The sequence below is a fragment of the Salmo trutta genome, unplaced genomic scaffold (assembly GCF_901001165.1).
Source record: "Salmo trutta unplaced genomic scaffold, fSalTru1.1, whole genome shotgun sequence".
In the NCBI taxonomy this organism is placed as follows: domain Eukaryota; kingdom Metazoa; phylum Chordata; class Actinopteri; order Salmoniformes; family Salmonidae; genus Salmo; species Salmo trutta.
The window spans coordinates 73304-82500 of NW_021822790.1; the positions used below are offsets into that span (position 1 = coordinate 73304).

General features: G+C 36.0%; 4 non-coding genes across 4 annotated transcripts in view; all 4 read left to right on the forward strand.

Moving 5' to 3' along the window:
• Positions 1-2360: 2360 nt before the first annotated feature.
• Positions 2361-2479, forward strand: LOC115184681 (5S ribosomal RNA). Its single transcript, XR_003874511.1, has one exon. It is a non-coding gene; the product is annotated as a 5S ribosomal RNA (ribosomal RNA).
• Positions 2480-8547: 6068 nt separating this feature from the next.
• LOC115184795 (5S ribosomal RNA) lies at positions 8548-8666 on the forward strand. Its single transcript, XR_003874620.1, has one exon. It is a non-coding gene; the product is annotated as a 5S ribosomal RNA (ribosomal RNA).
• Positions 8667-8827: 161 nt separating this feature from the next.
• Positions 8828-8946, forward strand: LOC115184886 (5S ribosomal RNA). Its single transcript, XR_003874668.1, has one exon. It is a non-coding gene; the product is annotated as a 5S ribosomal RNA (ribosomal RNA).
• A 161-nt stretch (positions 8947-9107) lies between these two features.
• LOC115184762 (5S ribosomal RNA) overlaps positions 9108-9197 on the forward strand; it is a 119-nt gene continuing 29 nt past the window's right edge. Inside the window, exon 1 of the ribosomal RNA XR_003874589.1 lies at positions 9108-9197. This exon is cut by the window's right edge and continues 29 nt beyond it. This is a non-coding gene — a ribosomal RNA (5S ribosomal RNA).

The window sequence follows — 9197 nt, forward strand, 5'->3', positions numbered from 1 at the left end:
GATTAAATTATTATATAGAAATGCAAAAAGTAGGGTGAAATGTAATGGGGTTTTAACTGACTCTTTTACTCTGGAGAGATCTGTGAGACAGGGATGTCCTTTATCTGCTTTATTGTATGTTTTAGCTGTTGAACCTTTAGCAACTTTTCTTAAGAAGGATCATTTTATTAATTGTGTACAGACTCCACAGGAAGGTTTTAGTTTGATTCATCAATATGCAGATGACACAACTATAACAGTTAGAGATGAGGATAGTGTAGAGAGGGTAATAGACGGTTTTAAAGTATATGGAAGAGCATCAGGAGCAAAAGTGAATATGGAAAAGTCTGTTGTAATGTATATTGGGAAGGTAAATGAGGGGAATTTTCCTTTTAAAGAGGTTAAAGATTATTTTAAGGTGTTAGGTATTTTTATAGGAGTAAAAGAAAAGGAAGCTAGGGATTTGACATGGAGTGGGGTGATAAATAAAGTCAGGAAGGTTGTAAACATGTGGAAGGGGAGGTTTTTAAAATTAAAAGGGAAGGTTATTGTTATAAATTCTTTACTGATGTCAATTTTTATTCATGTCATGAATGTTTTAGATGTACCAGAATGGGTTTTATCTGAAATGAACAAGATTGTAGTTAATTTTTTATGGGATGGGAAAGGTGCAAAAATATCTTTTAAAACTTTGATTGCAGGTTATGAGGAGGGGGGTTTGAAGTTGGTAGATTTAAATGTTAGGAAAAAAGCAATTAGAGTAAAAATGGTACGGAAATATTTATATGGTGAACTAGATTACGGATGGAAAAGATTTTTTAAGGAGTATTTGCAGGAGGTTGGGAGGATGGGGGACAATGCTTTATTGATGTGTATGAAAAAAGAAATGTTAGGTAATATACCATTGTTTTATAGAGAAGTGTTTGAGGCTTGGGGGGAGTTTTTACCAAATATTTATTATGAGTGTACCATTTTAGACAATATTTTAAATCAGCCAATTTTTTTAAATCCCAAGATACAATATAATAATAAGATGGTGGTTTGTAAATATTTTATGAGGGCTGGGATGAGGCAAATTGGGGACATTTTATATGAGGTCATTCCGGGGTTTCTTCCTGTTCAAGCTATTTATGATAATGTTTGTGAAGTGGATGATGTAATCAGTAAAACTACTGTAGAAAAGATGTATATGAGAATTTTAGGGTGTATTCCTGAGGAATGGGTGCGTTTAATAAATAAAGAGGTGGTTGAGAGAGCTAAGGGTTTACCGGTTTTATACTATGAAAGTAATGGGGAGAAACATGTTTTATCAAGTTTAAAAGTTAAAATGGTTTATAGAAAATGTATTTTAAAAGAGACAAAAGCTCCTGCTTCAGAAAAAGTGTGGTCTAGGGTGTTTACAAATATAGATGTAAAATCAATATGGAAGAACGTTAATGTAAAATATAATTCTATAGAATGTGAAGATAACGATTTTAAATTGAAACATAATAGGATTTTTACGAACGTGGTTTTACATCAAATAAATAGAGATATTAAAAGAGAATGTTATATTTGTGGTACGGAGGTGGAACATTTTATGCACTTTTTTATTGAATGCAGTAGATTGGAAGAATTTCATAAGTTTTTAAAGAGGATTTTAGTACAACATTGGGGAGAAGATATTGTTAATGGGGTTGAGTGGAGGAGGTTGTTTCTCTTTGGTTTAAATGGAAAAAGCAAAGTTTTTAATATTAATTTGATGAATTTTGTTCTTAGTCATGCTAGATACGCTGTAAGACAAAGAAGGAATCTAGGACATTATGAAGGTAAAATTGTGAATGTGGAGGTTTTATTTAGAAGTATTTTAGAGAAAGATATAGAAGTAGTATATAAATATAGTGGATGCAATTTTGAAAAGCTGTTTGTGTGGGGGAGTACTTTTATTGAAATTGATTTGAATGAAAAACTTGTTTTTAATTATTAATTGGTTTTAGTGAATGATTGTGTTTTTAATTGGTTTTATATTCTTTTCTTTTTTGATTTTGTAAAAGGATGAATTGTTCATCCTTTTTATTATTGATTGAATATTGTAAATATTATGTATTTTTCATAATAAAAGATAAAAAAAAAAAAAAAAAAAGGTACTCCCGATCTCGTCTGATCTCGGAAGCTAAGCAGGGTCGGTCCTGGTTAGTACTTGGATGGGAGACCGCCTGGGAATACCAGGTGCTGTAAGCTTTTTGTCCACGAGGGTGTGCTCTTACACTATTTCATCAGCAACACTGCCTTGTAGTAAGCATTTAATGATGAATTGACTAAATGCAGCTTCCTGCTGAAAAATGCAGTCTGTTTATCAGACTCACTTTGACTATATATGTTGTACCAAGAGGTTGTTTATCGTTTACGGCCATACCAGCCTGGGTACGCCTGATCTCGTCTGATCTCGGAAGCTAAGCAGGGTCGGGCCTGGTTAGTACTTGGATGGGAGACCGCCTGGGAATACCAGGTGCTGTAAGCTTTTTGTCCACGAGGGTGTGCTCTTACACTATTTCATCAGGAACACTGCCTTGTAGTAAGCATTTAATGATGAATTGACTAAATGCAGCTTCCTGCTGAAAAATGCAGTCTGTTTATCAGACTCACTTTGACTATATATGTTGTACCAAGAGGTTGTTTATCGTTTACGGCCATACCAGCCTGGGTACGCTATTCCTGATTGGAGAAGTGACGACAGGTGCGAGTAATTGAGCTGTGAGCAAGTATTTGCTTGAGAGTGTTTGCTCGAGAGCTATTTTTGTTTATTTTTTGGATTTTGACATATAATTTATTGTTTTTTCATTTGAATAGTTTTAAGTTTGGTTAGTTTTCCCCCCCTGCAGTTTTGCTGCTTGGGGGAGGTTTTTTTCGGTTTAAATTTTTGATTTACAATGACGGACAACATGGCAACGACAAACGGAATGGACAAGGACAACGAAAATGCGCAACGGAAGGATAATGAAAATAAAGGAGGAATGAAATATGGAAAAGAATACACGGTGGCAATTGAGTTGGTGGGAGAAGAAAAGGTGACGACGATGGAATTACTGAGAGCAATTAAGGAGACGTGTGGAGAGGTGGTGGGATGCCGAATGAAAGGAGACAAGAAGTATGAAATTACGATGAGAAACGGAAAAGGAAAAGAACGTCTAATGGACGGATTAAGGATAAAGGACACCAGGATTCTGGCGAGAGATGTGAATGTCAATGAATTGGTGGTGTCTTTTATGAATCTCCCGGTATATATAGAAGATAAAGTAATACTGGACAAGCTGAGTAGCTGGGGAGTAAAGGCCGTATCGGAGATAAGGAGGAGAGTTTGGCCTGGAACGGAGGTGGTTGACGGGACACGTTTTTGTAAAGTCAAATTCACAGAACAAGTCAAATCGTTGCCATATTCTACAAGAATTGAGACGCTGGAAGGAGCTGAATACTTCAGGGTTATTCATGACAAACAGGTCAGAGTTTGTCGTTTGTGTATTCAACCCGGGCACATAGTAAAAGACTGCCCTGAATTCAAGTGCTTTAAGTGCGGCAATCAAGGCCATTACGCTAGAGAATGTATCGGAGAAAAGGAAAGGAATTTTTGTGGCGGATGCAGAAAGAGATTGACGGAGTGCAACTGTGGAGAAGTTATGACTGAAGAGGGGAGTCAAGTACTATTCGAGGAAGCAGTTGTACTGTCGGAAGAAGGAGAAGAAGATGGAGGAGAGGACGTGGTGGAGGGTGGAGAGACGGAGGAAGGAAGAAGGGAAAAGAAGGAAGACCAGAAGATGAACGAAATTGGAAGCAGCATGGATTCGGAAATAAGAAGATGGAGTTTTCAGGAGGAAGGGGGGAGTGGACTGGGGGGAAGCACGGGGGACTCACAGGTTTTGGGGGAAAGCACAGCACAAACAAGTACCTCGGGGGGTGAAGAAATGGAGAGGGTTATGAGTTTAATGACAATAACAGAGACGGGTATGAACACGGGGAGCACAACGACGACTACACATGAGACGGAGATGAACACGGGGAGCACAACGAACATACTAGAAACGGCGATGAACACGGGGAACATAACGAATATTCCAGAAACGGCGATGAACACGGGGAGCACAACGAATATTCCAGAGACGGTGATGAATACGGGGAGCACAAAGGATGTGGGTGTCAAGAAGTTGAGTTGGCTGGATGAGATGGACTTGGAGGAGATATCGGACACGGATGATGGGGAAAAGGTTGAAAGAATGAGAGGAGGACACAGGAAGAGGAAAGCGGCGGAGGGGGGGGAGAGAAAGGGTGGAAGAGGAAAGAAACTGGATAACAGGTAGAGGATAATGAAATTATATTTTATTATTTTTTGAAATGGTTAATTTTATGTCCTTAAATGCAAACGGTTTAAGGACAATGGAGAAATTTCAAAATATAAGTCAAATGAAGAATATGGATATTTTATGTCTACAAGAGACGCATTGGGATAATGATTGTGTATTGAAAGTAAAAAAAATATGGAGGGATTTTATTTTTGTGAATAATGGTAGGGGGAATGCTAGTGGTGTTGCTATTTTATTGAGAAAGGAAGTGGTAGATAAAGTGGTACAGATATATGATGATAATAATGGGAGGATTTTAGTTTTAGATTTTGAGTATAGGGATATGATTTTTAGAATTATAAATGTTTATGCGCCAAATAATGAAACAGAGCGTAAGGTTTTATTTATTGAAGTGGGACGATGGTGTGTGGGAAATTGCATTGTGGTGGGGGATTTTAATGTCAAAATGGATAGATTAGATATGACGAGGGGAGCTATTTTTAGAAATGATGTATCAAGGGGCGTTTTAAAGAAGATGATGTTTGAGAAAAAACTTATTGATATATGGAGAGATGACAATCCAGATAAACGGGAATTTTCGAGAAGGCAGGTGGTTTTAGGGGAATTAAAACAAACTAGAATAGATTTGGTTTTAGTTAAAGAAGGTTTAAGGGATTTTATGAAAGATATTAAGTATGTTTTTACAACTTTTAGTGACCATGCATGTTTAAATTTCTCAGTGGGTTTAGATAAGGAAAGAACAGGGGGTGGTATATGGTGTATGAATGCGGGTTATTTGGGGGATGAGGATTATTGTAAACAACTTAAATCGTTAATAACATGTGAAATGGAGGATAAGCAGAAAGGAAAGGATAAGTGTTTATGGTGGGACAAGGTTAAGGAAAAAATAAAAGTGTTTAGTATAAGATATGCAAGGAAAAAGAGAGGCAGGATGAAAAGAAAAGAAAATGAGTTGAGAGCTAAATTGGATGAAGAAATGGGGAAGTGTGACAGGGAACCTAATTATAATATAGAAAAGTTTTTAGAGTTGAAAGCAAAATTGAGTAAATATGACATGGATAAGTGTAAGGGGGCTATTATAAGAAGCAGAGCAAAGTATTTTCTGGAGGGGGAGAAATGCACTTCTTTTTTTCTTGGTTTAGAGAAGAGTTTTCAAAGAAGAACATATCTTAGACAGATTGAAAATGTAAAGGGTGAAGTAGTAGATGATTATGTAGAGATTTTAGAGACAGTGCAGAATTTTTATAAGGAATTATTTAAAAAAGGGGAGGTGGATGAGGGGTGTGTACAGGAGATTTTAGGTTGTGTAGAGGTGAAAATTAATATAGAGGATAAATTGATGTGTGATGGAAAGATTACAGTAAATGAAGTTACGGATGCGATAAAGGGTTTACAGGTGAATAAGAGCCCTGGAGTAGATGGTATCATTGCAGAGTTTTATAAAGCGTATGTAAGTCTTTTAGCACCTATTTTATTGGAGGTTTATCATTTTATGGAGGAGAATGATTGTGTGTCGGAATCAATGGTGACAGGGATGATAACGATTTTATATAAAAACAAAGGGAGTAAGTTAAAATTGGAAAATTATAGACCTATTAGTTTATTAAATGTGGATTATAAGATTTTAGCCAAAATTTTAGCGAATAGGATGAAGAAAGTTTTAAATGATATTATTGCACCAACACAGAATTATAGTGTTCCTGGGAGGGATATAGCTGACACAATTAATACAATTAGAGATGTGATACACAAAATGAATGGGGATAAGATAGGGGGTATTGTTTTAAGCATAGATTTAAATAAGGCTTTTGATAGGGTAGAACATGATTTTATGTTTCGGGTGTTGGAAAGATTTGGCTTTGGTAATAAAATAATAGGGTGGATTAAATTATTATATAGAAATGCAAAAAGTAGGGTGAAATGCAATGGGGTTTTAACTGACTCTTTTACTCTGGAGAGATCTGTGAGACAGGGATGTCCTTTATCTGCTTTATTGTATGTTTTAGCTGTTGAACCTTTAGCAACTTTTCTTAAGAAGGATCATTTTATTAATTGTGTACAGACTCCACAGGAAGGTTTTAGTTTGATTCATCAATATGCAGATGACACAACTATAACAGTTAGAGATGAGGATAGTGTAAAGAGGGTAATAGAAGGTTTTAAAGTATATGGAAGAGCATCAGGAGCAAAAGTGAATATGGAAAAGTCTGTTGTAATGTATATTGGGAAGGTAAATGAGGGGAATTTTCCTTTTAACGAGGTTAAAGATTATTTTAAGGTGTTAGGAGTTTTTATAGGAGTAAAAGAAAAGGAAGCTAGGGATTTGACATGGAGTGGGGTGATAAATAAAGTCAGGAAGGTTGTAAACATGTGGAAGGGGAGATTTTTAAAATTAAAGGGGAAGGTTATTGTTATAAATTCTTTACTGATGTCAATTTTTATTCATGTCATGAATGTTTTAGATGTACCAGAATGGGTATTATCTGAAATGAACAAGATTGTAGTTAATTTTTTATGGGATGGGAAAGGTGCAAAAATATCTTTTAAAACTTTGATTGCAGGTTATGAGGAGGGGGGTTTGAAGTTGGTAGATTTAAATGTTAGGAAAAAAGCAATTAGAGTAAAAATGGTACGGAAATATTTATATGGTGAACTAGATTACGGATGGAAAAGATTTTTTAAGGAGTATTTGCAGGAGGTTGGGAGGATGGGGGACAATGCTTTATTGATGTGTATGAAAAAAGAAATGTTAGGTAATATACCATTGTTTTATAGAGAAGTGTTTGAGGCTTGGGGGGAGTTTTTACCAAATATTTATTATGAGTGTACCATTTTAGACAATATTTTAAATCAGCCAATTTTTTTAAATCCCAAGATACAATATAATAATAAGATGGTGTTTTGTAAATATTTTATGAGGGCTGGGATGAGACAGATTGGGGACATTTTATATGAGGTCATTCCGGGGTTTCTTCCTGTTCAAGCTATTTATGATAATGTTTGTGAAGTGGATGATGAAATCAGCAAAACTACTGTAGAAAATATGTATAAGAGAATTTTAGGGTGTATTCCTGAGGAATGGGTGCGTTTAATAAATACAGAGGTGGTTGAGAGAGCTAAGGGTTTACCGGTTTTATACTATGAAAGTAATGGGGAGAAACATGTTTTATCAAGTTTAAAAGTTAAAATGGTTTATAGAAAATGTATTTTAAAAGAGACAAAAGCTCCTGCTTCAGAAAAAGTGTGGTCTAGGGTGTTTACAAATATAGATGTAAAATCAATATGGAAGAATGTTAATGTAAAATATAATTCTATAGAATGTGAAGATAATGATTTTAAATTGAAACATAATAGGATTTTTACGAACGTGGTTTTACATCAAATAAATAGAGATATTAAAAGAGAATGTGATATTTGTGGTACGGAGGTGGAAAATTTTATGCACTTTTTTATTGAATGTAGCAGATTACAAGGGTTTCATGAGTTTGTAAAGGGGCTTTTAGTACAACATTGGGGAGAAGAGATTGTTAATGGGGTTGAGTGGAGGAGGTTGTTTCTTTTTGGGTTAACGGGGAAAAGCAAAGTTTTTAATTTTAATTTGATGAATTTTATTCTTAGTCATGCCAGATACGCTGTAAGATTAAGAAGGAATTTAGGGCATTATGAAGGTAAAATTGTGAATGTGGAGGTTTTATTTAGAAGTATTTTAGAGAAAGATATAGAAGTAGTATATAAATATAGTGGATGCAATTTTGAAAAGCTGTTTGTGTGGGGGAGTACTTTTATTGAAATTGATTTGAATGAAAAACTTGTTTTTAATTATTAATTGGTTTTAGTGAATGATTGTGTTTTTAATTGGTTTTATTTTATTTTTTGAATTTGTAAAAGGATGAATTGTTCATCCTTTTTTATTATTGATTGAATATTGTAAATATTATGTATTTTTCATAATAAAAGATAAAAAAAAAAAAAAAAGGTACGCCCGATCTCGTCTGATCTCGGAAGCTAAGCAGGGTCTGGCCTGGTTAGTACTTGGATGGGAGACCGCCTGGGAATACCAGGTGCTGTAAGCTTTTTGTCCACGAGGGTGTGCTCTTACACTATTTCATCAGCAACACTGCCTTGTAGTAAGCATTTAATGATGAATTGACTAAATGCAGCTTCCTGCTGCAAAATGCAGTCTGTTTATCAGACTCACTTTGACTATATATGTTGTACCAAGAGATTGTTTATCGTTTACGGCCATACCAGCCTGGGTACGCCCGATCTCGTCTGATCTCGGAAGCTAAGCAGGGTCGGGCCTGGTTAGTATTTGAATGGGAGACCGCCTGGGAATACCAGGTGCTGTAAGATTTTTGTCCACGAGGGTGTGCTCTTACACTATTTCATCAGCAACACTGCCTTGTAGTAAGCATTTAATGATGAATTGACTAAATGCAGCTTCCTGCTGCAAAATGCAGTCTGTTTATCAGACTCACTTTGACTATATATGTTGTACCAAGAGATTGTTTATTGTTTACGGCCATACCAGCCTGGGTACGCCCGATCTCGTCTGATCTCGGAAGCTAAGCAGGTTTGGGCCTGGTTAGTACTTGGATGGGAGACCGCCTTGGAATACCAGGTGCTGTAAGCTTTTTGTCCACGAGGGTGTGCTCTTACACTATTTCATCAGCAACACTGCCTTGTAGTAAGCATTTAATGATGAATTGACTAAATGCAGCTTCCTGCTGCAAAATGCAGTCTGTTTATCAGACTCACTTTGACTATATATGTTGTACCAAGAGATTGTTTATCGTTTACGGCCATACCAGCCTGGGTACGCCCGATCTCGTCTGATCTCGGAAGCTAAGCAGGGTCGGGCCTGGTTAGTACTTGGATGGGAGA